This window comes from Panthera leo, chromosome E3, assembly GCF_018350215.1.
Source record: "Panthera leo isolate Ple1 chromosome E3, P.leo_Ple1_pat1.1, whole genome shotgun sequence".
In the NCBI taxonomy this organism is placed as follows: domain Eukaryota; kingdom Metazoa; phylum Chordata; class Mammalia; order Carnivora; family Felidae; genus Panthera; species Panthera leo.
The window spans coordinates 22385456-22413145 of NC_056694.1; the positions used below are offsets into that span (position 1 = coordinate 22385456).

General features: G+C 44.2%; 1 protein-coding gene across 3 annotated transcripts in view; it reads right to left on the minus strand.

Annotated features, from left to right (window-relative positions):
• PRKCB (protein kinase C beta) overlaps positions 1-27690 on the minus strand; it is a 331318-nt gene that overhangs the window by 259905 nt on the left and 43723 nt on the right. The window lies entirely within an intron of this gene.

Genomic DNA, 27690 nt, shown 5'->3' on the forward strand with positions numbered 1-27690 from the left:
TATCCAAAAGGATTTAAAGCAGAGATATTTGTATACCCACGCTCATAGCAACATTATTCACAATGGCCAAAATGTTTCAGAAGCAACTAAGCATCCATCAATGGATGAATAGATAAACAAAATGTGGTATATACATACACTAGAATATTATGCAGTCTTTGAAAGGAAGTAAATTTGGGGGTGCCTGGGTGGATCAGTGGTTTAAGTGTCAGAATCTTGATTTCGGCTCAGGTCGTGATCTCAACGTTCATGAGATCAAGCCCTGCATCAGGCTCTGCACTGACATCAGGTAGCCTGCTTGGGATTCTCTCTCCCTCTCTCCCTCTGCCCCTGCCCTCCTCTCTCACACTCTTTCAAAATAAATAAATAAATTTTTTTAAAAAGAAAGGAAGTAAATTTTGATACATGCTACAATATAAGTGAACCTTGAAGACATTATGCTAAGTGAATTAAACCAGCCACAAAAATACAAATACTCTATTTATCTGAGGTACCCAGAGCAGGCAGAATCATAGAAAGCAGAATAGTGGTTGCTAGGGGCTGGAGGGAGGGAAGAATGAAGAGGTGTTGTGTGATGGGTACAGAGTTTGAGTTTTGCAGGATGAAAGGAGTTCTGGAGATTGGTCGGTTGCACAACAATGTGAACGGATTTAGCACTACCGAACTGTAATGATAAAATGGTACAGCCCGGAAAGGACCTCGGGGAGAGTTTCGTGGATGCCTTGTGGAGCAGAGGGGTTTGGGTTGGAGCTGAGGGGAGGTGGACCAGTTGTCGGGAGCAAGCTGCTACTCTCAATGAACCTCTGTCTCCCAAACCAAAGACTATGAGGGTCAGGATCTCGCGAGAGCCCACGCAGCTCCCCTCCGCACTTCCCAGGGTAGAAGGGGGATGCGGAGCGGAGCAGAGACACAGCCAAGAAACATCATGCCCACGGCGAGGATCTGGCTGCTCCAGGGCAGAGGGAGGGATGGCTTCCGGGAGATGAAGGGAAGCATGAAGGTATGGCTGCCCCTCTGTCTGAGCTCCCTCCATCCCCGCCACTCCTGGGTGTACCTAAGCTGCCAAAACAAACTTCTAGAGACCTAAACTCCTCCTTCTCCTTTAGTCAGAGACAGAAAATGGTGAAAATGCCCAGACTCCGGCAAAAACCCATCCCAACAGTCAGTACTGGATAAACACAGACCATCTCCGCAAGAGGAAACAGGAAAACCCTCTGTAGATTCACTCATTCAAAAGCACTTATTATCTCTGATTACAAGCCAGACACAATCCCTGTCTGATGGGAAAACAGACAAAAATCAGTCTGGTAAAAATTAAACCACAATGTTCAGAAAATGCCATGAAGGAAACAAATTTGTCATAGAAATGATGAAGACAAAGATGGGGGGGGGGGGGTCTCTCTGGCAAGTCTAGCAGCTACACACCCAGTGTCCATCCCTCCCCTCTCTCTTACTAACAGAACCTTGATATTATTCAATGTTCATGGATAAAAATATTCTAACGCGCAGCCTCATTTCCAGTCCTGTACAATGAGATCTCGATGGACTTCCTGGGTAGAGTATCACTCCCCCTTCTAGACTAAAAAAGACAAAGCTTTGCAAAGAAGAGAGTTTTGACCCTTCTTTATTCTTCATGCCTGGAATGCAGATTAAAGACTTGGAGGGGCGCCTGGGTGGCTCAGTCGGTTAAGCGCCCCGACTCTTGATTTCTGCTCAGGTCGTGATCTCACAGTTTCTGAATTCAAACCCTGCACAGGGCTCTACATTGACTCTCTCTCCCTCTCTGCCCCTCCCCTGCTTGCACAAACAAGCTCGCCTCTCTCACTCTCTCTCAAAATAAATAAATTTCCGAAAACATTTTTAAATAGATAGATAGATAAATAGATAGATAGATAGATAAATAAATAAATAAATAAATAAATAAATAAATAAATAAATAAAAATAATAGCAAAGGCTTGGAGGTTCTGCAGCTATTTTGGGACCATGGTAAGGCCGAACTACCTGCCAATAAGCTGGTGGACCAGGAAGACCAAAGGGGTCTGATGGCTTAACAACATCACTTACCTGTTCTGCAAGATCTGGTTTACCTACAGTCCTCTCTGCCTTTTTTTTTTTTTTCTTTTTGCTGGACCTTACTTTATTCTTCCTTTTTTTTTTAAAGATTTTATTTTTAAGTAATCTCTACACCCAACGTGGGGCTTGAACTTACAACCCCGAGATCAAGAGTAGCATGCTCCACTGACAAAGCCACCCAGGCACCCCTGATCCTACTTTCTTAATTTCTTCAATGATGACATACTCCTTTTGTGTAATAAGAAAAACTAATAAATATACTTCATTTTAGGGGTGCCTGGGTGGCTCAGTTGGTTAAGCATCCAAATTCAGCTCAGGTCATGATCTCACAGTTCATGGGTTCAGGGCGCACGCCGGGCTTTGTGCTGACAGCTCAGAGCCTGGAGCCTGCTTCAGATTCTGTGTCTCCCTCTCTCTCTGCTCCTCCCCTGCTCATGCTCTCTCTCTCTCTGTCTCAAAAATAAATAAAACATTTTTAAAAATTATATATATACACACACTTCATTTTGAAATATATACCTATCTGGTTAGATAGCAGAGATCATAAACATATTTTCATGAGCTCTAGTATTTTTGTCAGACTCCAGAAAACTTTGGAGATTTTTTTTCTAGATTTTTCCGTAACTATTCTATCAGGAACTTCAGTCCTCAAAGCATCTTCATATAGTATCTCCTCAGATGTGTTTTATTAGTATTATTATTCAATTTTGGGGTTTTTTTTTTAACATTTATTCATTTTTGAGACAGAGAGAGACAGAGCATGAATGGGGGAAGTTCAGAGAGAGAGGGAGACACAGAATCTGAAACAGGCTCCAGGCTCTGAGCTGTCAGCACAGGGCCGGACACGGGGCTTGAACTCACGGACCGCGAGATCATGACCTGAGCTGAAGTCGGACACCCAACCGACTGAGCCACCCAGGCGCCCCTCAATTTTGTTTTAGATCCATCCTAGGAAACATTCCAAAGGTAATAGAGCTATAGTTACTTTCCCTCAGAAACAACTTTGTCGCTGGATCCTCATCAATTTACAGTCCTCACATCATACTTACATCACGGCTCAAAAATAACTTGACAGATAGTACAGTTAACATGGCTTTTTAAACAAAATACTTGAATTTAAACAGTAAGAGGAATGTTTCACCTTCAAAATACTCACTCTAGAAGGTTTAATCAAGAAAACTGGGTCTGAATGGAATTCCCAGAAAGGTGAACCAGAAATATTTTCAAACCACAACCCCTTAGCATAAGGGAGCAGCCAAGTCATGTTTAAAGCACAGCTTCACACAGATCTTTAATCACACACATGCCGAGGCTATGAACTTCTCTCTAAGCACAGAGTTGGCTGAACTTGTAAGTTTTTATTATTTTATTTATTCACCTATTTTTGAGAGAGAGAGAGATAGGGAGTGAGCAGAGGAGGGGCAGAGAGAGAAGGAGAGAGAGAACCCCAAGCAGGCTCCATACTGTCAGGACAGAGCCCGATGAGGGGCTTGAACTCACGAACTGTGAGATCATGACCTGAGCCAAAAGCAAGAGTCGGACGCTTAACCGATTGAGCCACCTAGGTGCTCCAATCTCATAAGTTTTTAGATGGCACTCTATCTTTCTTCATGTATAGCCTCTCTGCGGTTGTAGTTTTGAATTCTTCTTGATCCAAGAGTTATTTTAAAAGGTAATCTTTTAATTGCCTGATGGTTAGGTTTGGTTGGATATTTGTTTCATTTCAACCCTCACAAAACAGGTAACATAATAAAAGAATGCCTATTTACTCTTGACCTGATTCTACTCAATAATGAAAACCTGGTCATGTGGAGTTGACTGCAATTAGGGAGAAAGTCATAAAGTTTCTTCCAGTGGATTTAGCCTAACGCACCAAGGACAGATTGTTGCTTCCCTGGTTTTCCTACAGAAATCCTCTCCGCTTCCCTATTATCACCATCCCAGTTTCCTTTATATCCGATGGGCTCCTTGCCATCCCTCCAAGTGTGGAAAATCCCCATTCCCAGGTTAGATCACCCCTCTTGTTTAGAAGGTCACAACACTCATTACTTATACAAAATGACCCCACCCGGCTCAAGGGGGGGCGGTGTCTTTCACTGACTTTGCTGACAAACCCCATTCATTAAGACCCCGTATTTCAACTCATCACAGTAACATGAAGTGTTGCCTCAACCCACTGAAAACATTCTGGGCTAGTAACCTCAGACCACCGAGAATGACAAACACCTCAAATGTGAAATGCTTTGATGAGTCCCTCACATGCCATTGATTTGGAAGCAAGTGGATTTTTCTAAGGCAGACACGGAATTCTTTCTCACTTTGAACTGGCTTTCTGAGATCGCCTGCCCTCAGATACCCGTCAACATCATGCCAGAAAGTGTAAGAAACATCTGATCCTCTCTCTGGGCCCCTGAGGAAACATTTTTTTCAACCAGGTGTAAATGAAGGTCAGTGCCTCTGTTTTAAATGTGGTCCATCTGGAGAAGTAAAGATAACTTATGAATGGCCTTTTGCCAGTGACCACCACCTGCGTGTGGCTCGCCAGCTCTGCTCTTGTCCTTGTCACTCATATCTGTCTGGGTCGATCCCATCCATAATCTAGACCCACGGTCCCTCCTAATCTCTGAGGCAGCATTTTTTCTTCAACTGCTCAGAGCCAAGCCATATAAACCAGGAGCCTGGACAAAACCACAGGGAAGGTTTCTCTGGGTCAACACATCACAATTCTAAAACCACACCAGGAGGGTCCATGCCATGGACCATGTACTGGTATATGGAACAAGCTCCGAGTTTTATTTTAAAAAAGCAAGGTATGCTAACATTTGAATGTGTTCCTTTTGGGAGGAAAGAAATAAATGCATGTGATATGCATGTGTATTATGGACTGGTTCCAGAAGCACAAACAAGAGATCGGTAATATTTCATAGGAAGATAACCTGAATAAGGGTCAAGGGTGGGAGAGAGACTTCTCAAGGCAAACGCTTTGGTACCTTTTTCATTTTGAACCAGTGACTATATATCACTATTCAAAACGTAATTTAATTAAAGCTTTCTTGAAAAGAGATCAGAGACCCAGCCATATAATAGGAGACAAAGATGCCTGATAAACGATGCCATTGATCTATATTTCTTGACTTGGAAAAATGTTTACAATACCTTAGTTGCAGAGGATAAAAAGAGATTTGAGAATAATGTGTTTTAGTTTGGGTTTCTAATTTTAACTTAAGATACATATAAATGATGATTAAAATCTACAGAAATATAAACCAAAATGTTAATGGTTGGCTTTTTCCTAAGTAATGGAATGATGGGTGATTTTTATTTTCTTGTCTTGGTAATCTGCACTTTCTAATTGTTCTGTAATAATAGGCAAGCTTTTGGGAATTTTAAAATGTATTTATAAATTTAAAAAAAGAAAGAAGAACCCATGTCCTGCTTTTGTTCTACACACTCCGCTCCTTCCTAGGCAAGGCAGTGGCTTTGGGGCCACAAGACTTCACCGCGAATACCTTATTTGGAGGGGGGGCAGGCGGGCTGCCAGGAAACTTCCCCGTGGCCAGAAGCAGAGTGGGGGAGGCAGGATTTTAAAAGTCAGAGCTGTAAACCTCGGCATAAAATAAGCAGCCAGGCTCTCATTTCAGCCATGTAAACAGTAATGTGTATTCATTAAAACTGCATTAGTCTAAAGAGTCCCCAGGGATCGAGGGCTAACGAGAGGGGGTGGGGAGAGAGGCTGCTGCCGCACCTGCTGTTTGCCACACAGTGTCACGGCCAGAGAAGGGCCACCCAGAGGGGCTTCGTGGCTCTCATCAGTCTTGTTAAAGGTAAACAGACATTGAGAAAAGGGAAGTAGCCAGGAACCCAAACGTCTGGCTTGCCAGGCCCTAACCTGCCCTGCGAGATGATTCTTGAGGAAAATGTACACCCCAAAGAGGAGGCCTGCTAGGCATCACCAGCAGGGTCCACTGCAGAGCTGGGCCACAAAGAGGTGGGCACAGGAGGCACCCGCCCCTTCCCCTGGAGGCCGTGCAAAACGTGATGGTGGGAAACCAACCAGGTAGGAGAGTGGTGGCCGACGTGTATCAAGGGTTTACTGCTCTAAAGGCTGTACATGTCTTAACTCATTTAAATCTCCCAAAGGCCGCATGAAATGTGTGCCATTACCATCCCTATGTATGGGTAAAGAAAAGGAGGCACAGGAAAGTTGAGCAATCTTCCCAAGGTCACTCAGCTAAGTGGTGCTGTCCAGACTCAGAAACAAGTCTCACTCTAGAGCCCACAGTCTCAGACTCAACACCAATCTGCTTCTCCCAAATCTTGCCTAGCATCCGATTCAAACCCGGGCTTTAAAACGGTGACCTGGGGCGCCTGGATGGCGCAGTCGGTTAAGCGTCCGACTTCAGCCAGGTCACGATCTCGCGGTCCGTGAGTTCGAGCCCCGCGTCAGGCTCTGGGCTGATGGCTCGGAGCCTGGAGCCTGTTTCCGATTCTGTGTCTCCCTCTCTCTCTGCCCCTCCCCCGTTCATGCTCTGTCTCTCTCTGTCCCAAAAATAAAATAAATAAAAAACGTTGAAAAAAAAAAAAAAAACATTTAAAACGGTGACCTAGAACCCTGGCCAAGGATCTACTGGGTAGCTAGTGAGAGTAGGAACCACAGCTGTCAAACCCACAAATGCCAACAGTAGGCTGTATTGGCCCCATTGTACAGATTAAGTAACTGGGCTTAAGAGCTTGGGAATATTTCCATGTTCTCATCCTCACGACAGAAATGGAGACCAGGGCTACCCTCTGTCCCCAGGCAAGTGACACAGAAGGGACACAACTTAAGCTAAGGAAACTCAGAGAAGTATCAACAGCTCCCAGAAGCAGGGAACAAAGTTTCCTTTCCTTTTTTCTTTAATGTTTTTTTTTTTTTTTTTGAGATTAAGAAAGAGAGCCAGTGGGGGAGGGGCATAGAGAGAGGGAGAGAGAGAATCCCAAGCAAGCTCCACACTGTCAGCACAGAACCCGATACAGGGCTCGATCTCACAAACCATGAGATCATGACCTGAGCCAAAATCAAGAGTCAGACACTTAACCTACTGAGCCACCCAGGTGCCCCCAACGTTTCCTTTTCATTTTGCACTGCACAAAGCCCAAAATTACCTGAGCAGGAATTCTGAGATGAAGAACAAAGAAAAGGAGCCAGGAGATTCTAACTGATACTCCGAACCTCCCCACCTCCAACCCCCCAACTGAGCCAGAGAAGCCAGAAGAACTTCCTTCCCCGAACTGGGAGCAGATCAGCAGCTTCATGCTTACTTCCCCTCTCCTAATCTCTATTTAGAGCTTTCAAGATTAGCAAGTCTGATGATAACTGTTTTGGTCGCTTCACACTCTTTTCCCACACTCACAAATGACTTCCCTGAAGCCTGGCGAAGAAGGAGAAGATGAGGTTCATGGCCACGTATCTGCCAGTAGGACACCATTGAGAGCTCAGCCCCCCACCCCCACAGCGTTGGTGTTACAAAATCCCACCCCTCGCTCTAGTTCATTGGCCACCAGATCTAAGCTGGGCCAATCAGATTCTTTCACAGACTTTAGACTGGAGGCTGAGAGTCATGGCCACCAGCATCTACACATCTCCCACGTAGAGTTAGACACAAGGAAGGCAGGTGTGCACAGAAGTGAGAATAGTGAGTACAGGCAAGAAGGAGAGGTAAGAAACGGAGAGCCATCTTCCAGCCACCAGATTCCTCCCCTCTCCTTTTAGCCAGACTGACCTTCCCCTTGGTCCCAAGCAATGTCCCCACACTCCTACACCAGATAACCCCTCTAGCTTTAGCTGACTTGAATTGGTTTCTGTTACTTGCAATCAAAAATGCTTAACTAACACACACCTCACGCTCACGGGCCTCACACATGAAGACCTCTGGCTAATGCACCCAAACAGCGGGAAATAAGTTAGCTGACGGGTAAACAAGCCAAAAGTAACAGCAAACAGGATGACAGTGAGGACAGCAGGACTGGCTTCAGCCTGAGGGCAGGCCCCAGGACTCAGCCAGTGTCCATTAAGCACCTATCAAGGGAAGCTGCCCTGGGAAGACAATATCAGGGGCCACTCAAATATAGACCCTGCCTTCAAGCAGCTTATAGGGGAGCGGAAAGATTCACCAACAAAGCCATTAGCGAGAAATAAGGGGGGAAATGAATTTAAGGGTTAATCTGTTGATTCTAGGCAAAAGGGGAGTTCTGAGAAGTCTAGCCCCGTGGGGGACACAAGAGGGAACATACTCCTGATGGGCAAAGGGCAGCATCTTTGAGAAAGGAGCTCCTTGGGGACAAGGAGAAGACTGGCTTGGCTGCACTGAGGCTCCAGGGAATGGAGGGTCGTAAGACTAAGCAGAGGGATGGGAAACAGGAAACAGGTCATGGAAGGGAGTCACATCCAGGTAGACATTTCCTACCTGCTCTTCCATCATTATACACCCCCTTCACGACATCTGCTATTTCCACACACCATCCACAACACTATGACTACTTCCCTTTAAATTAAAGTTACATTACTTTTTAACTTCAAGTGTTTTTAAAATGGAAATGGTCTGAAAAATACAAACCGTATGACCAAGAAATTCCACTCTTAGGTAAATACCCAAGAGAGCTGAAAACATGTTCACACAAAAATTGTACTTGATGCTCATGGCATTACTCATAATAGCCAAAAGGTGGAAACAACCTAAATGTCCATTGGTGGATGAAAGGATAAACAAAAATGTGCTATATCTTGATGGGATATTTTCAGCCATAAAAAGGAATCCTGACACATGAACCTTGAAAACATTATACCAAGGGAAAGAAGCCGGCCCCAAAGGACCATACATTGCATGATTCCATTTATATGAAATGTCCTGAACAGGCAAATCTAGAGACTGAAAGTAGATGAGTGGTTGCCGGAGGGGGGGACGGGGTTGGGCTGGAGACAAGTGGGCAGTGACTGCTGATAGATGTGGGTTTCTTATGGGGGGGGGGGGTGATGAAAATGTTCTGGGATGTTCTAGAATTAGATGGTGGTGGCTGTACACCATCATAAATATACAAAGCACTGAACAGTACATTTGTAAATTTTGGAAATGGTGAGTTTTATGTTACGTGAATTTTAACAAATGTCAATAAAATCGGAATAATAAGTAATTTTAAGAAAAATAATAATGTTTTAAAAGGAAGTGAAATGAAGAAAAAAAAAATCCAGCATCTCTTAACAGAACTAGGAGTCAACCGTAAAAATAAACACAACCAAAACAAAAACATGTTCGTTCATTCTGGCTTGACACCATTGCCTGCCTGGCCGCAGCCCGAGGTGGGTCTCGGTTAGGGTGGGGGTTGGGGTGTGAGTGAATTGTCAAGCACACTGGTGCCAACCTGAGGCTTCCTGCTTCGCCCAGTCAGAAGAATAAGGAAAAAACAAACAAAACAGGAGAGGAGAGAGAGAAGAGAGGAAGAGGAAAGGGAGAGAAAAGAAAAGAGGAAAAAAAAGAAAAGAAAAGAGAAAAGAAAGAAAAGAGAAAAGGAGAAAAGAAAAGAAAGAAAAGAAAAGGAGAAAAGAAAAGAGACTATGTCTGCCACACTGTGATCTCATGTTAATTAGTGTCAGGTCTTAAAAAAACTTGTTGCCTGCCCCAAGCCCCACCTGGACCTTTGGGAAACTTTGCTCTAAAGGATGAAATCAATGTTCACGTGTTGCCTTACCATGTGCCAACCGATGTACCTGACACTCAACATTGGGTCATGTCATTAATCTATCACAGCAAGCGTGTGGCCTCAAGCCCAGAGTGAGCAGGAGCCAGGAGGGAACTTGGAGGGGGGCGGGGCACATAATGAGGAAGGTGACACTGACCTCAGGCACATCAGTAGGTGATGGAGGAGAAAGAAGTTCAGAAGGGGGACAAAGATTGCACCACATGCTCTTCCCCAGGCAGCACAGCTTGTCGCTATGGACTGAATGTGTGTGTCCCCCTAAAATGGACATGTGGGAGTCCCATTCCCAGTGCAATGGTATCTGGAGACGGGGCTTCAGCAGATAATTAGGTGATGAGCACTCATGAATGGGATGAGAGTTCCTATAAGAAGAGACCCCAAGAGCTTGCTTCCTCTCCCCCTGCCCCCTGTCATGTGAGCACACCCAGGGAAGTCAGCCATCCATGAGCCAGGAAGAGAACCTGCTGGCCCTCGGACCTCCAGCCTCCAGAACCGTGAGAACCGATTCTTGTTGTGTAAGCCACTCAGTCTGCGGTACTCTGGGAGAGCACCCCAAACAGACTTGTGATATAGAAATACGGAAGAAAACTCACAAACAGCAGGAAGGTGTGGTTGAATGGAACGGGACCTGTTGGCACCTTGTAAAACCTGTGTCCCAGAAAGGCATCTACTGAGATGGAAAGTGGATCGTGACCCAGGAAGTGAAAGGACACGTGACGTCAAGTTTGCGGTGTGGGTCTGTTGGTTCCACAACCAGGTATTGAGTGTCAGCCGTGTGCCAGGCACTGTTCTAGGCACAGTGCACGAAGCAAAACAAGCCCCGGATTTTGGGGGGCTTGTATTCTCGTGGATGTGAGGGATCACACTACTGACGCGCGGGAGAAATGGGAGGGTGCTCGTGGAGGTGGTCACTGTCTTCCTTTTGCACGCTTCTACTTTATGGTTTTCCTTTTTAAGTTTTTTAAAAAAAATGTTTGTTTTCAGAGAGAGAGAGCATGCAAACAGGGAAAGGGCAGAGGGAGAGAGAGAGAGAGAAGGAGAGAGAGAATCCCAAGCAGACTCTGCAATGACAGCGTGGAGTCTGATGCAGGGCTCCATCTCATGAACCGTGAGATCACGACCGGAGTGGAAATCAAGCATTGGATGCTTAACTGATTGAGCCACCAAGGCGCCCCTACGTTATGGTTTTTCTATATTGAGTATGTGAGAGTATTCTGAAACAAAGGGAAGGCCCAAACATCTCAGCTCGGCCAGGCCCCTGAGTTCTGGTTCTGTCTCCTGTCACAAGTGTCACAAGTGTGTTAGAGCCACACATAGTGAAGCCTGGTGTTGGTCCAGTATACTCCATGCAGGTGCCTTTGCAAAGCTGTTCGTGTGCCAGGGCGTCCTCCCCGTATTCCTTGTCTATAAAATCCCCAAAGGGACCCCTTTTTCAAATCACTCCTACCACCTCCAGGCCTCAGCAGCAATCTCCGCCCTACAGTTGTCCTGAATAATCCCATCTAACCAGTTAATCTCCAGAGTCACTGCTCAAAGCTCAGCCAGTTCCCCTCTGGCTCTTCCTTCTCCCAGGGCCGGGGATTTCAGCCCCCTTCCCTTTCATCTTTAGTCTCACTCACACCCCTACCTATGCTACACGGAATTTCTCTCCTCACCTGCCGCCCCCAATCTCCCCGCACACTTGTTTCCTCCCCGTAAGGACAAGCCCATGGGAAGAAGGCAATGAACTGACCCTCTGTTCAATCACAAAACTGCCACCGCAAGCCTCAGAGGTTGTGCTCCTGGATCCAAGGGCAGGTGAGGTCCCTTGGCCTGAGGGCGTGGCTGGCAGGGGGACAGGCTCAGGCTGGGGCGGAGGAGGAGGAGGTTGGTAGAGTGTCTGCAGGGCCAGCTGGGAATCCCTGTTCCTCCCAGGGTCTGCCTGTTGGTCCCTTCCCCCACAGACTCCATACTCACACCAAAGCTGGGGTCTCTGGTCTCTAAGAAAGGCACCTCCCTGACTGGCTCCTAGATGTCTGAAGCCTTGATATCATGGACGACCGCATTTCAGGACATGAAAGGGCCTACGTGCACCTGATCAAGAGTCTATTCCACCCAGGCCTGATACAGCAGTGGCTCTCAACTGGAGGCCATCTGGAGCCCCTAGGAACATTTTGGCAGTGTCTGGAGACATTGTTGATTGCCACAATGTGGGGTGAGAGCTGACGCTCACATCTAGTGGGTAGAGGCCAAGGATGCTACTAAACATCATACACAACACAGAACAGCCTCTAATGAAGACTTATCAAGCCCAAATGTCAATAGCACCAAGGTTGAGAAATGCCGCTCTAACTAAACCCCTCCCAGCACTGGGAACTCACGGTCCCCTCCCACCAGCCCATCCCCATCCAGGCAACCCACTGCTCCTACACACAGTATTTCTGGATGGTTGCATAGATGAGGCTTGGTTCCAAATCCTCCAGAGGTCGGGGTCTCTGCCTCTACTCCGCTGAAGCCCCCTAAAACTCCTTGTCGCCTCGCTGCCTCTGGAGGCTCTCAAAAAATGAGTCCAAAATCCCTCCTCCACAATTTAATATATGATAAAGGCGGCATTTCAATTCTGTGGGAAGCGATGGATTATTCAATAAATGGTATTGGGACAACTGGCTGGCCATCTGGTAGAAAATAAAGCTAGATCCTCACCTCCCTCCTAAAACCAAAATAAATTCCAGATGGATTAAAGATTTAAATGCGAAAGGAAAAAAAAAAGTTTAAGTAGTAAAAGAAAATATGGGAGAATTGCTCTCTAATCTCGTTGAGGAGGAGGCCTCTCTAAGCAAGACACGAAATATAAAATACACAAAAAGAAGAAGGTCATCAGTTTGGCTATTTAAGAATTTTAAATACCTACAGAGTAAAAGAGTCCATAATAAACCAATTTCTCAAAGTTAAAAAACCGACTTTACGTACTATTATATATAAGACACGTCCCAAAAACATGTTCTTTAATCATAAAAACCTGTTAAAATCAGCAAGAAAGTAGAAAAAGTAGGCAAAAGACAAGAGACAGTTCACAGAGAAATGCAGAGTTTTCAAACATAAAAAGGTGCTTGTAGGCAAATAAGAGGGATACTCCAGCGAGACACCAAGTTGTCACTAATGACAATGGTGGTTGTCATGAGGTTGGACAAGTGAAAACATTTCAATAGTGTTCTGTGCTGGTAAGAGTAAGGGAACACACACTGTCAGATGGAAATGCAAACAGACCCACTCTGTCAGGCAAGTCAGCAACATTAATATCAAAGCACACGCCCTTCGTCCAAGAGATGTCAATGCTGTATCTATCCCTGGACATGAACCCAAACCCACACAGGTAAATACATACAGGAATGTTCATGACTGCATTATTTGCAACGGCAAGAACACTAACCACAACATCAATGCCCGTAGTTAGAGAACCAGCTCAATACATTATCCTGCATTCATAAAATGTTATGAAACTCTCAAAAGTAAATGAGTCCGCTCTATGTATCGATCCCCAGGAGACCTTATCAAAAGGAAAAGCCATGGATGAATGGGTATCACAACAGATTTCCCACTGGACAAAGAAAAATGGACAGGTGCCTATTCGGTCATTCGTTCAACCAATATTTATTAAGCACCTACAATGTGCCAAGCACTGTCCTAGGTGCTGGGACGCCGCCAGGAGAAATTCCAACACAGTATGCATGACTGCACACGCCCGGAGGAAGCCTGGGAAACTGCGAACAGTGGAGGCTTTGGGTTGGTAAATTTGGCAAATAAAACAACAGGGCAGCTGGGTAAATCGGAATTTCATATAAACAGTGGCTAATTTGGTAGTACAAGTTTGTCCTACGCAATATTTGGGATATACTTATACTAAAAAAAAAAAATTATCCCTTTAGCAACCTTACTCTGGAGGTGCAGTGAGGGAGAATGAAGCCTCTTGAACAGGAAAGAGATTTCCTTTGGATGCTACTGTATGCGGTAATGTATTGCACTCCTTGGAATTATAATCAAGTATATGCATTGCTTTTTGTTGTTTTTTTTTTTTTTTTTTTAATGACACAAATGAGTAAGAAGAGAGAAGAAATTCCAGCTTACACTGCAACGTGCTTTCCTGGCCAGCTCAGCCCTTGGAGTCAGCCTGGCAGCGGGGCGGCCGCATTCCAGGCTCGGCTGCTTCTCTAAATGGAAGCACTCGTCCCACACCCCAGCAGCAAGCTAGCAAACAAGATTCCAGGCTGTGCTATTTTTTTTTTTTTTTAAACAGGTTCGATGAAAAGAAAGAAATATAGAATGCAGTGGGGGAAAGAAACACCGGGCATGGTAGAAACTAGCCTTTTCCAAGAGAATTGAGAGAAATAAAGTTACATCTCTTGAACAGCCTGGTTTTTTTAAAGATCTCTGGGGCCTCTCAGATAATCTCCGTCTGTCCTTCCCTCTTTCTTCAGAGAGATCTTATCACTCCGAGAGGGAAAGTGCATTTTGTGCAAAGATCCCACCCCCAATCATTATGTCCCAAATATTTTTTGAACACGAACAATAATGATATTTATAAAACACTATATGCCAGGCCCTCTTCCAAGCATGTTAACCAATATTAACGCATTGAATTAAGTCAGTAACCCCAGGAGATAGATGCACGTAACATCTTTTGTACATGTGGACACTGAGGCACAGAAAGGCTCAGTAGCGAATGAAGACCACACAGCCGGCAAGCAGAGGACCCAGAATTCGAACGCAGCTAATCTGACCCCAGAGCCCACCTCCTTCACCCCAGGCCACGCCTGTCGCAGGCACTGGGTGGTGAACCAGAAACCAGACAGACACAGTCCTGTCTTCACGGAGCCTGTGGTTCGTGAGCGAATCAATCTAATATTGGGCAGATGGCACTAGGCTCCACGACAGACACAAATAAACACTGGAAAGGACCACTCACTCATTTATTCAACAAATATTTAATCAGGCCCTCATGTGCACCCAGCACTGCTCCAGGATGCAGCAGAAACAAGGCAAGCAGATCCCCAGCCTCGTGAAGCTCATGGTCCAGTAAACACCCAGGAGGAATTTCAGAAAGGATGTCAGCAAAGGCCTGTCTGGAGAGGAGACTTCTAAGCCAGGGTGACATTTAAAGCTGAGACAAAGAACATGAGCTTAGCATCTGAAGAGGAAAGTATTCAGGGCACAGGGAACCACACAGCTGCAAAAACCCTGGGTGGGGAATGAGTTCAAGTTCATCCTCAATCCCCAAACCCTTCCGTGGAGGCCTTGTCCCCCACAGCATCCCCCCTCCCATCCAAGCCAAAACAGCTGTCTGCTTGCTGAGCTCCCCTCCCAGCTATCTGCACAATCTAAGGCAGAAACAATTTAGCCTCTTGCAGTTTAGAGGCATGTGCTTGCTGAGTAACTGAAGTATTATCTTTTTTAACTCTCGAAATGAAGGCACTTCTGACTGTTCACGTTCTGACCAAGCTTCGAGAATAGCTGCTGCTGCTGCTGCTGCTGCTGCTGGGAGAGAAATGATGTGGCAAATCCAGTACCCAAATGTACAGAGCAGATCTGTCTAAATCCAAGTGGAAAAAAACTAGGCCAGAAACCAGCAGAATCTCCAGCTTGCTCACTCTCTCCCTCTCTCTCTCTCTCTCTCTCCCCCTCTCCCTCTCTTTCTCTCCCTCCCCATCTTTCCCTCTCCCTCTCTCTTCCCCTCTTTCCCTCTCCCTCTCTCTCCCCCTCTTTCCCTCTCCCTCTCTCTCCTTCTCTTTCTCTCTCTCTCCCAAGCTCTCTCCCCCTTTCTCTCCCCCCTCTCTCTCTCCCTCTCTCCTCCCTCTCTCCCTCTCTTCCTCTCTCTCTCTCTCTACACACACACACACACACACACACACACACACACACACGCACGTGCTAAGGTTCTCTTCCTATCCCTACTCACAAAACCTTTGGGCCATGTATTTTTGTCCCAAGCAGGACAGCAAAAATCAGTGCTCTTCACCAAAGCCGTCTCAGTGAGAGGAAGGGTTTAGAAATAACACATGTAGGGGCGCCTGGGTGGCGCAGTCGGTTAAGCGTCCGACTTCAGCCAGGTCACGATCTCGCGGTCTGTGAGTTCGAGCCCCGCGTCAGGCTCTGGGCTGATGGCTCAGAGCCTGGAGCCTGTTTCCGATTCTGTGTCTCCCTCTCTCTCTGCCCCTCTCCCGTTCATGCTCTGTCTCTCTCTGTCCCAAAAATAAATAAAAAACGTTGAAAAAAAAAATTTAAAAAAAAAAAGAAATAACACATGTAAAACTCTGAATCCGGGTTCTGAGCACAATGTCATCAACAAATGACAGCTATTATCGTGCAGGAAAAATGGTGAAGAGTGAGAATCTGGAGCCAGACAACTTAGGTTGTAAATACTAGCTAGAGGCCAGCTGTGTGAGCAGAGCAGCTGCTCTGCCTCAACCTCCCCATCCATAAAATGGGTACTGTTATGACAGGGCTTACACTTCACATGAGTTACTGCACGGGAGAGAGAGGCTGCAGACAGTGCTGGGCGCTCAGTAAGTACTATCTCCCTTGCTACCCTCTACTACGACCGCTACTCTTATCACCATTCTGTTGTTGTTAGTAGTAAGACCCAAATTGAAATTACCCGTGAATTCTTTCTCAAAGGACTTCTGACTACTCCACAAAAAAGCAGAGGCAAATGTGTCATAGTTACATAAGATCAGCAGCAGGGAAAACTGGATGAGGGGTATACGCGAACTCTCTGTATTAACTTTGCAGCCTTTCTGAAAACCTAAATATTCCAAAATAAAAGTTGTTTTTTTTTTAAGTCAGAGGCAAACATTTTCTCCCTGCCTCCTCAGCCCTTCTCCCTCACCAACAGAGAAATCCAAGTCTTAGAAAGGACATAACATCATGCACACAGATAAGAACCACACGCCCACCCCACACACAGCCCTCCCTCTGCCCTCTGAGGCTGCTTGTCAACTGGCGGGGAATTAAAATCAAGTCCTCAAGTAAAAATCCGGGAACTCTGCCTGCCATCAGGTTTTCTCTCTTGTGAGTGAATATTTATTGAGTGCCCACTGTGTACCAGGTACCAGTTCCAGGAGCCGGGGAATACAGTGAACAAGACATACACACAGGCAGCGATGGGAACTCAGAGAACATATTTGCCAGGCCAGAGTCCTCCTGTGGCCTCCGGTGCTGGGGAACGGTCACTGCAGGGTTTCTTTTTTGGCCACTCAAATCTTTGGGACCTCAGAGAAGGTGCTGCTACCAGCCAATTCCTGCAAAGGAGACTTTGGGGGCAGGGGAGAGGGGGGTGCATTCAAAGCTCAGACGAGAGTCTGCAGCCCCAGGAACCCAATCAGGAGGGTTTCTGGGCAGGACTGGCAGAAGCAACCCAATTTCCCATTTAATTCCTACTTGGCATTCCAAGGAGATGGGCAGGAGAGACCTGCCACGTTTGTCTTTAAAAAAAGACATTTCTCCCACGGCTTCCTCTTCTTCTAATTCCCTCATCTATCCATCTACTCTCCCCTTCCGCTCAAAGCTGTTTCCTGCAGATAAAAACACCCCACAACTTCCAGTCTGCAAAGTGAGATTGCAGCCAGCAGGCTCTAAATGCCGCGCGCTCCCAATCAAGCGGCAGGCGCCCCCGTGGAGTTAACGATTTTTCTTTTAGGCAAGAGAACCCATGCCTTCTACTTACCCTTAGGAGAAAGCCCATTGGGGAAGGGGGTGCATGCGATCGATCATGAAGGATTGGCTGCAGAGAGAGGGGCTCTTGCTGCACCGTACGAACCGTGAGCAATTTGGAACTATACCCAAAACCCCCACAAGCTCAGAGCCAGAATGACAGACACAATTTATATTCCCAACCCGTCTTTGGGAACTGCATTTTGATTAGGGAAGAAAGTTCATCCTGTGGATTAGTCAGTTCCAAGCAGGGGGAGGGGAGGAGGGAACAGAGGTGCCCCTTTTCAGTTCAGAAACCTCACAGGAGAGGGGCGAGGGTCCAGCAGGTCTAGAAATGGGGACACGAAGAAGGCGTGGCACACGGGACCAGATCCCACTGCCAGAAATCTCTAGCCAAGTTGAAAATGCACATGCCTTTTTACCCAGAGCAGTTCCATTTGCAGGACCCCAGATTACAGATGTGCTCACAGTCTTATGCCCGTCACCAGGAGGCTGCACAGGACATCCGCCGAAGGGAGCACTGTGTGGCTGTTAAAATGAACACAGCTGCTCTAGATGTGCTTGGAGAGCTCCACGATACATCGCCAGGTAAAAAACAACAAGCCAAGAAATGTGCATACGGTGTTACTAAGGGTATAAAAAAAGATTTATACATGGACTATCTCTTTACTAAGACATCCAACACTAGTAACAGTGCTGTCCCTCCAGAGACGAGAATAGAGCGCCTGGGGACAGCAGTCAAGAGGGAGATTTGTTGCTGCTCCATACCGTGTTATGCCTGCGGGATTTCAAACTTCACATTACATATTATTTTTGTTAAATATTTATTTATTTTTGAGAGAGAGAGAGACAGCACAAGCAGAAGAGGGGCAGAGAGAGAGGGCGAGAGAGAATCGTAAGCAGGCTTCACGTTGTCATGAAGCTCGATCCTACGAACGGCGAGATCATGACCTCAGCCTAAATCAAGAATCAGACACTTAACTGACTGAGCCACCCAGGCACCCCTGTATTACATATTTAAAACAAACTATTTTAATGCATAATAGATAAATAAAAATACTTTGGAAAAAGAAGACAAAGGAGGTTATTATCAATTATGATCAGCACATGCATACATACACACACACACACACACACACATAGAGTTTGGCACTGGGGCTGTCTGAATGCTGCAAAGGTACATCCATCATCGTGTTCAAGCCAGTAAGTTGATACTTGATTTTTGTAACCAGGAAAATGGCCCAAGTTCTCAGCAGAGAGATCTGGGGGAAATGTCTTCCCAACAGTCAAAGAACAGAGAATATATTGGTCTTACCAACAGATAAGGAATGGAATGCACAGTTTCCCCTAAGCTGTCTGTCCTACGACAATTATTACCCTTGACCTTCTGCGCCTTCTGCAACGCCAACCAATGTTGCAAATGCCAAAAGCCAGTTCCCAATGTCTCTGGTGCCTGAAGGCCAACCTGTGGCCATCAGTCCCACCCCCTTTTCCTTGGGAGCAGGTGGAGAAGCAGTGTTTCACATGTTTGGCTGTGCTGACTGGCAGATTTCCACTTCTGCACAAACTCCAAGAATGACCTCAAAAAACAAACCATCAACAGGACCAAGGACAAGTCCTGAGCCCCAGTGAGAACTATCTCTCACCTAACACTATTCATAAAATGAAGAGTGTTAACTATTTGTCTTCTGGACACCTACTATAGTTCAGGCATAGAACTAAAGAATCACAGACATTACTTCATTGGACCCTCAAAACAACCCAATAAAGTACAGTCATTATCACCCCATTTTACAGATGTACAAGCCAAGTGAAGAGGTTAAATGGCTTGATAAGGATCACACACTTAGGGGCGCCCAGCTGGCTCCATCAGTAAAGCATGTGACTCTTGATCTTGGGGTTGTAAGTTCAAGCCTCACATTGGGTGTAGAGATTACTTAAAAATAAAATATTAAAAAAAATATATTGCACACTTAAGGATTGCATAGTGGCTGGCAGACAGTAGGTTATCATTTAGTAATAACTACTATTACTAGTATTATTATTTTATTATGAACTTTTACCTTTGTCAATGTTGTCATACTCCTTCCTACCTAAGAGTCTTTGCACAGGCTGTGCCCTCTGCCTGCAATGCTTTTCTGCCCATCCTCGCCTATTTTTTATTTAAACTTCACTTAGTCAAGAAAGACTTCTCTGACCCCCCAAAATAAGAGAAGTCACCTTGACATACACTCTCACCCACCTTATTCTTTTCATTTATAGCACGTATCATAACGGGAATTATACTATTATCTGTATAATTATTTGCCTGTCTGTCTCTCCTGTTAAGTGGTAAGTTCCATGAGGTAGGGACTGTTCTTGGCATACAGCGGGCATCAATTAAATACTAGATGGCAGGAACAGGGAGGAAGAGGTGGAAGGAGAGGCGAGGAAGGAACCAACAAATGACTGAACTTTAAAGACAGACAGGGTCTGGGCGCCTGGGTGGCTCAGTCAATTGAGCGTCCGGCTTCATCTCAGGTCAGGCCCTCACTGTTTGTGGGTTCGAGCCCCACAATGGGCTCTGTGCTGACAGCTCAGACCCTGGAGCCTGCTTTGAATTCTGTGTCACCCTCTGTCTCTGCCCCTCCCCTGCTCATGCTTTCTCTCTCTCTCTTTCTCTCTCTCTCTCTCTCTCTCTCAAAAATAAATAAACATTAAAAAAAAATTTAAAGATAGACAGGGTCCCAAAAGATCAAGCAGTCCAATACCCTCCTCAGCTCACAGTTGAAGACAGGAAGATTCGTGGAGGTCAGGGTCAAATCAGACAGGATCCACTATTAGAAAGTGGTCGGTTGCAGAAAACTGGTCCATTCCAGGAACTGGAGGACATGAGCTTCCATGTGACAGCTGAGTGAGCCAACTGCAGGTGCTTAGCAGAACCCCCCAACCGGTGATATCTGATATAGCAGATGTTTGATTAGGGCTCCACCTAAGAAAACATGTGCATTTAAATTCACCTCAAGAACCTTTTTCCAAGCTTATGAAATCGGTCTGATTATCCCTTCACAAAGTCTAAAAAAGCAAAAAAAAAAAAAAAAAAAAAAATTCTTCACACATCAACAAGCAGGAGTCTTTAGATTCAAAATGCCCTTGCAAACCCACAGGAAACGCTGCTCTTGTGTATCACATCACAGCACGAAGTCCCCACTTCCTTCAGGGGGAAGAATGAAGCCATCTGGCAGGAGTTGCTCTCAGCTCTTTCCCGCCACCCCCCTCCCTGCTCAGGGCTCTACAGAGCTTCTCACTCATGCCTCCCCCACCCCGCCGATCCATCCCACTCCAACAGAAGCACAAACTTCATCCTCATGGGTCCTCCAGCCTGTTTATATAGTTAGGCTCTCCATTCCAGGGGAAGCTTATACTATTTATATGGTCAATACCTCGCACAGAGCCTGGCACATAGCAGGCACTCAATGTTTACTGGATGGATGGATGGTGGATGCATAGATTTATGAAAGGATACATGAGTGGATGGGAGAATGAATGGATAGATGGTTGGATGGATGGGTGAGTGGATGGACGAATGGATGAAGAGCATTCCACCTGACCTTCAGATGCCCTTTCCAACCTTTCATATGATAGCTTACAAGAGATTAACTGTGCTTTTGTGTATTGCTTTAATCCAAACCCTAATTGTTGAATATAAAAAAATTTTTAATGGAAGCAATATTAGAATAAGGCTATTTATTTCCTCTCGCAGGGCCCTTGCACGTACTGGTCCTTCTACCTGCAATGCCCTTCTTCTTCCCCTTCTACCTGCAATGGCCTTCTTCCTCTCTTCTCATAGCTCTCTTCCCCTCTTCTCTTTTCCTTAAAGTGCCAGCATAAATATCACCTGCACAAGAAGCCCTCCCTCATTAAACTTCCTAGATACCCCCCACAAGCTCACTATTCTCTTGAGTCCCTTATCGATTTCCTTTTTTTTTTTTTAATGTTTATTTATTTTTGAGAGAGAAAGAGAGCACAAGCAGGGGAGGGGAAGAGAGAGAGGGAGACACAGAATCCAAAGCAGGTTCCAGGCTCTGAGCTGTCAGCACAGAGCCCGACGCGGGACTCAAACCCACAAACTGCGAGATCATGGCCCGAGCCAAAGTCGGACACTTAAACCGACTGAGCCACCCCGGTGCCCCTCTTATCTATTTCCTTTATACTTGTTTTAACTTGCAGTCTATTTTTCTGCTTACTTCTTTTCGTCTCTCTCATGCTATAAATGTAGGTTTGATGAAACACAGACTAGCTCTATGTCACACACTTTTTTCCCAGCACCTAGCATAATGCCTGCATATAGTATATCTTCAATAAATATCTGTTGATTGAGTTAATTAATCAGTTAGTTAAGTCAGTAAGAGGGAAATGGGCCCAAAGAAGTAAGTTTTAGGAGTTATGTCTCAAAAAATCTTCTTGAATCAAATTAAATGATGCAAATATCAGTAACAATTCATGTGAAGTAAAATATATTTAAATTTTTTCATAAAATCCTGGCCCAGCAGTCTTTTTTTTTTTTTTTTTTGGCTCAGAAATCTCCAAAGGCAGAGGAGTAGACTGGAAGAGGGAAGAAGTAAAAACTTGCAAAATGCTTTGTCTTGCAAAAATGTCAATGGGTTGATTATCACATTAAAAGGCAAAGTTTCATAATTCAGAGAAAAAATAAAAATTCAAATATATGTGGTTCGCAAGAGACTTACTGAAAATAAAAAGACACAAAATAAAAATGAAAAAAGGGAAATCTGTAATGAGTAGGAATATTAATATCAGACAAAATTTAAAGCATGGAAATATTACAGAGGACAAAGATGAGTGTTCTGTATTCATTAAAAGTATATCAATAATAACAATTCCATGTGCCTGGCACTGTGTTAAGCTCTTTACATTTATTACATCATTTAAGTATTAAAAAAAGAGTTATACTGGCATTATTATTATCACCAAGTTTGCAGGAGAATATAAAACCGTCCCATCATTTCATCATTTGCAAAGAGCAGCCAAGAAGGGTTTGAGCTTAAACATGTCTGACTTCACAAGAAAGACTAGAGAATTGTGAAATTCTGACTCCTACAACATAAAACTACATGCAAAATACATAAAGCAGAATTTGTTTTAAAAAATATATAAAGAGGGGCGCCTGGGTGGCTCAGTCGGTTAAGCTGCCGACTTCGGCTCAGGTCACGATCTCGCGGTCCGTGAGTTCAAGCCCCGCGTCGGGCTCTGTGCTGACCGCTCAGAGCCTGGAGCCTGTTTCGGATTCTGTGTCTCCCTCTCTCTCTGCCCCTCCCCCGTTCATGCTCTGTCTCTGTCTCAAAAATAAATAAACATTAAAAAAAATTTTATATATATATGTATATATATATATAAATTTTATAAAAATTTTATATATATATGTATATATATATATAAATTTTAAAAAATTTATATATATATATATATATATATATATATATATATATATAAAGATGTGTTGAAAAAAATCACTATCATGGGAGACCAGCATACATACTATCCAATCTTTGACAAAACAGTAGACATAATTTAAATTGTAGAAGGCATTCAACTCAAGAAACTAGGAAGAAGCCATAACGCTGAGGAAATAGTGAAGAATAAGCAGGAATTAATACAACATGAAACGGAATTGAAGGATCAATTTAAAGGGAGGGTGTTTGAGGGGAGAACAGTAACACTCTGGCAAAGCTCGTCAAGAAGATTTCAAAATCAAAAATAGGAACATCTCCGTAAAAATGAGAAACGAGACAGAACTTCAGATGGCAAGGAGGTTTTACAAATCACTACAGAATAATATGTACAGTCCTATACTAATAAGTTAGAATTCAGTTAAATGATTATTCTTGGGAAAACACACAAAGTATGCCAAAAATGGATACAATTGGAAATTATATAATAATGGAATAAATTGGAAAAATGATCAAATAATTGATCTCAGAAAAGGCACTAGTCCCCAAAAGTTGTTTTTTATTTGTAGGCGGGGAGTGGTATGGCAAATATGCTCAAACTTTTAAAGAACATTATCCTAAGTATCAAAAAAAAAGGGGGGGGGGAGGAAAGAAAGAAAAGATAGGCTTCCCAGATGTTTTGATGAAAAGAGCAAAAACTTGCTGAAGATAACAGACCAACAAAGAAAACTTCCAGACCAGAGATACTAAATGTAATGTAAATAAATTTAGCCCAATAACATAACAAAAGAATAATGTCAGAATGAATCAAGTACCGGGAAGGATAGTAACAATAGATGTCATAAAGGTTATACATTCTTTTGGTGTTTTACGATGAACATTGATTTTTCAAAAGCAACAGTGTTATTTTCTGGTAGAAAATTGAAGTGATGATCCTATCTAGTGATCAAGAGAATTTGGAAATGTATGTATTGTAGGTGAGGGTATAGATTAGTGACCACTTCCCTGGAGAGCCATCCAGCAACAAAAACCTTTAAAATGACCAAGTCTCTGACACAGAAATTGCAATCTGGGGAACCGTGCTAGGATATGTATAAACAACAGTTCCGGTGTTTTTATGCCTCCTGTAGCCATGCCCTTTGGTAATGTCCTCCGAAACATGCTCTGGGCTTGGCCACTGTCACATGCTTTGGCCTATGGGACAGACAAAAGCTTGACACAAACACAACAAAGTTTGTGCGTCGGGGACTTTCATGCAGCTGCTCTTGCAACTCTGTGACTGCTATGCAGACAAGGCTGGCAGGCTGCGAGATGAGATACCACAGTCACCCAAGCAATCCAAGCAATCCACCAGCTAGCTCACTGCAAGCACCTGAGTGAGCCTAACCTATATCCACAGATTCCAGCCCAGAGCAAAAGAACTGCCTAGCGCAAATTACAGCCCTGCCGAACGGAAGTATGTGTCGTTTTATACCACTAAGTTGTGGGATGGTTTGTTACACAGCAAAAGCTAACTAATACTAAGGATACTAACTTACCCTTAGGAAATATTCAGAAATAGCCATCCAAAGAGATAAATAGACAAAGATGTTATTTGTAACAGTAATATTACTATTACATATTGATATTAAATATTAACATTATTTAAATATACTTAAATAATATTAAATAATAGGGGCTGCTTTAGGTAAATTTTGGTATATACATTCCATGAAAATCCACACAATCGTTAACAATCCTTTGTAGAAAAACATTTGATGTGGCAAATATTTACAATGTACAATTTAGTGAAAAAAGAAGACTATAAAACAGTATTATGGTATGACACGATTTTGGTTAAAACATGAAAATAATTACACATATTTATCTGCATGGAAAAACACTGGAATGACATAAAAAATGTTACCAGTGTCAGTCTTTGAACATGAGGGGTTTTTCCTTTTTCTTTCTTTTTCCTTTTTTTTTTTTCTTTAAACTTTTCATATTTTCTGCATTGATCCTAAGTCAGGACTTGCAAACAATCACTGGGCTGCCCTGGGAGCTGAACCTGGGACACTGTGAGCCCACGGAAGGCCACTGCTGAGAAATCAGATAAAGGGTAATCCAGGCATGGATGTTAGAAAATCCTCCTAGTATAATCCCTGTTAAACCAGCCTAAGCATGGTGCTTGTCAGCACACTTGGGAAAAGCAAAAGGAGAGAGAGCTAGAATAGAGCCGCCATGTTGCTGGCAGAGCCCTTCATGCCATGGTCAATGTATCGACTCCGCATCCACCAAGGTTTCCTGGCTTCTCCTGTCTACAAGTGTCATTCTCTCCTCCAGGCTCTCTCTCCCATATTCCCTTCTTACCTTTCCCTTTATCTATTGGTCTTTTGGATTTTCTCAGAGTCCCTTTGAGGGTAACAGGAGAGTTCAAATAAGGGGCTAGCGGAGAGGTATCCAAAGATAAAGTACATCCAGGGTCTTAGCATGGCTCCCCCATTACACTCCATCAGACCATCCCTACAGTCAAGAATACACACAAGGGCCAAGGGCACCTGGGTGGCTCAGTCAGTGAAGCACCTGACTCTTGGTCTCAGCTCAGGTCATGACCTCACAGCTTGTGAGTTCAAGCCCCACATCAGGCTCTGTGCTGACTGTGTGGAACCTGCTTGGGATTCTTTCTCCCTCTCTCTTTGTTCTTCTGGCTCGCTTGCACTCTCTCTCTATCTCTAAATAAATAAATAAATAAATAAATAAATAAATAAATAAACAAACAAACAAACAAACAAACAAACAAACTTAAAAACAAAAAGAATAAGCCCAAGGGCCACTCCAAGTCCACCCTATAGACAGAGGGATCACAGGATGCAGATTTCCGATCCTGCTAAAAAGGATGCTATCTGGTCCATCCCCATGTCAATGAGCTGATTCTACTCACATGGAATCGTGGACGTAAAGCTGGAACCGGTGACAGACTGAGATCACAAGACTTGGATAACAGTCTAGTTCTGATGCTAACTTCACAATGAACCTAAGAGTTCATGTCACCTCCCTGAGCCACCCTTTCCCCAACTGCAAAATAAGTCCAATGCGTCCCCTTAGAGTGTGTTAAGCTCCCGCAAGAACTGATGTTTTTCTCAGTGCTGTATACCAACAGGCACTCAACACATATACATCAAATGCAATAAATAAAACTGGCTGACCACTAGCTCACCCAAAGCTTCACGTGAAGAACAAGGGATGGGAATGCAAGTGCTATGAATGTATAAATCACACTACGATGTATACTTTCATGTTTTTTTACTAATATGAAAACAGAAATAACATGGTCTTGGAAATGACACACTCATCCCTTGAGACAAAAAAGCTCTGGGGCTTTTGCAAAACAAGGTTTGAGAATCACTGAAGTAAGAATTAAAGCTCATGACCTTAAAACGACTTAATCCCCCAAATCAGCAACACCGCATCCTGAAGCAACAGAGTTATTTTAACCAACCATGTAGTCAGTGTTTAACGTCCAAGACATAAGGCACAGAAGGGCAAAGGGGGTGCTATTTCACAGCATTCTTATTGAAACAGATGGGGGCAGTGGGGGTGAGCTTTCCCAACACATCTGTCTACCACCAATTAAAACGTTGAGTGTCAAGGCCCTCACCAAAGATCTTCTGTCAAGGGCTCGCGGTAACAGGTATTTCTTTATCACTGAGACCAAGGGAGCCAAGGTACTTATTAACAGGAATTTGTTCCAGCAAATGACACAGAGAGATGTGGGATCCAGCCGTCTCCCAATTTGCACACACTTGAAAGCTGTTGGTGATACAGCTCTGGGAGGGCGTGGGCAGGGGGCCTATGGTTTTTCACACATTACACTGGAAAGGCTTCTAACTGTACAAGAAGGTAGGTTGTGGGACGCCAGCCAAGCTAAACACTGACAAATTCCCTTCTGGTCAGCGTCTGCAAAATTTCTGTGCTGTCTTTGGTAGAAGCTCCTTTCCTGGGTCAATGTGATGGGCAGACATGCGGCATTCTCTTTCACAAATGGTTTCATGAGGATGCTCGTCAGCCTACCCAGGTCATTCAGAGCAACACAACCCCTTGCAGCTGGGCATTAGATAGATCTAGAGCTAAAATCACCATAACTGACTGGTTACTCTGGTTAAAATCTCATGCCTCTGGTTAAAAACCATACTCTGGTTAAAATCCTCTTGAACTGAGGATTCTAAGAAGAAGTGATAATAGTAACTCATGACACCCTCGTATACACTCTGGAGATATGCCCAACAAAGGAAACTGGGCAACACAGTTTAGGAAATGCCCAAGAGAATCCCTGCTCTCCAGTTATGTCTTTATTATTTTAAAAAATAATATTTGTCTTTTTTTAAGTATATTTATTTTGAGAGAGAAAGAGAGCATGTGAGAGTGGGGGATGGACAAAGAGAAGGGGAGAGGAAGAATCCCAAGCAGGTTCTGCACTGTCAGTACAGAGCCCTACTTGGGGCTCTATCTCACGAACCATGAGATGGTGAACTAAGCCAAAATCAAGAATCAGACACTTAACCGACTGAGCCACCCAGGCACCCCAAAAATAATATTTGTAAGCACATACTCAATGGGAAAATTAGAGAACACAGATGTATGCACCTGTAAACATATACAACAGACACAACACACACACACACACACAGGCACAACAGCACTTACAACTTCACATGATAAACTCATGTGATAAACACATATAAAATGTGTTTTAATTTTGATGATAAACAT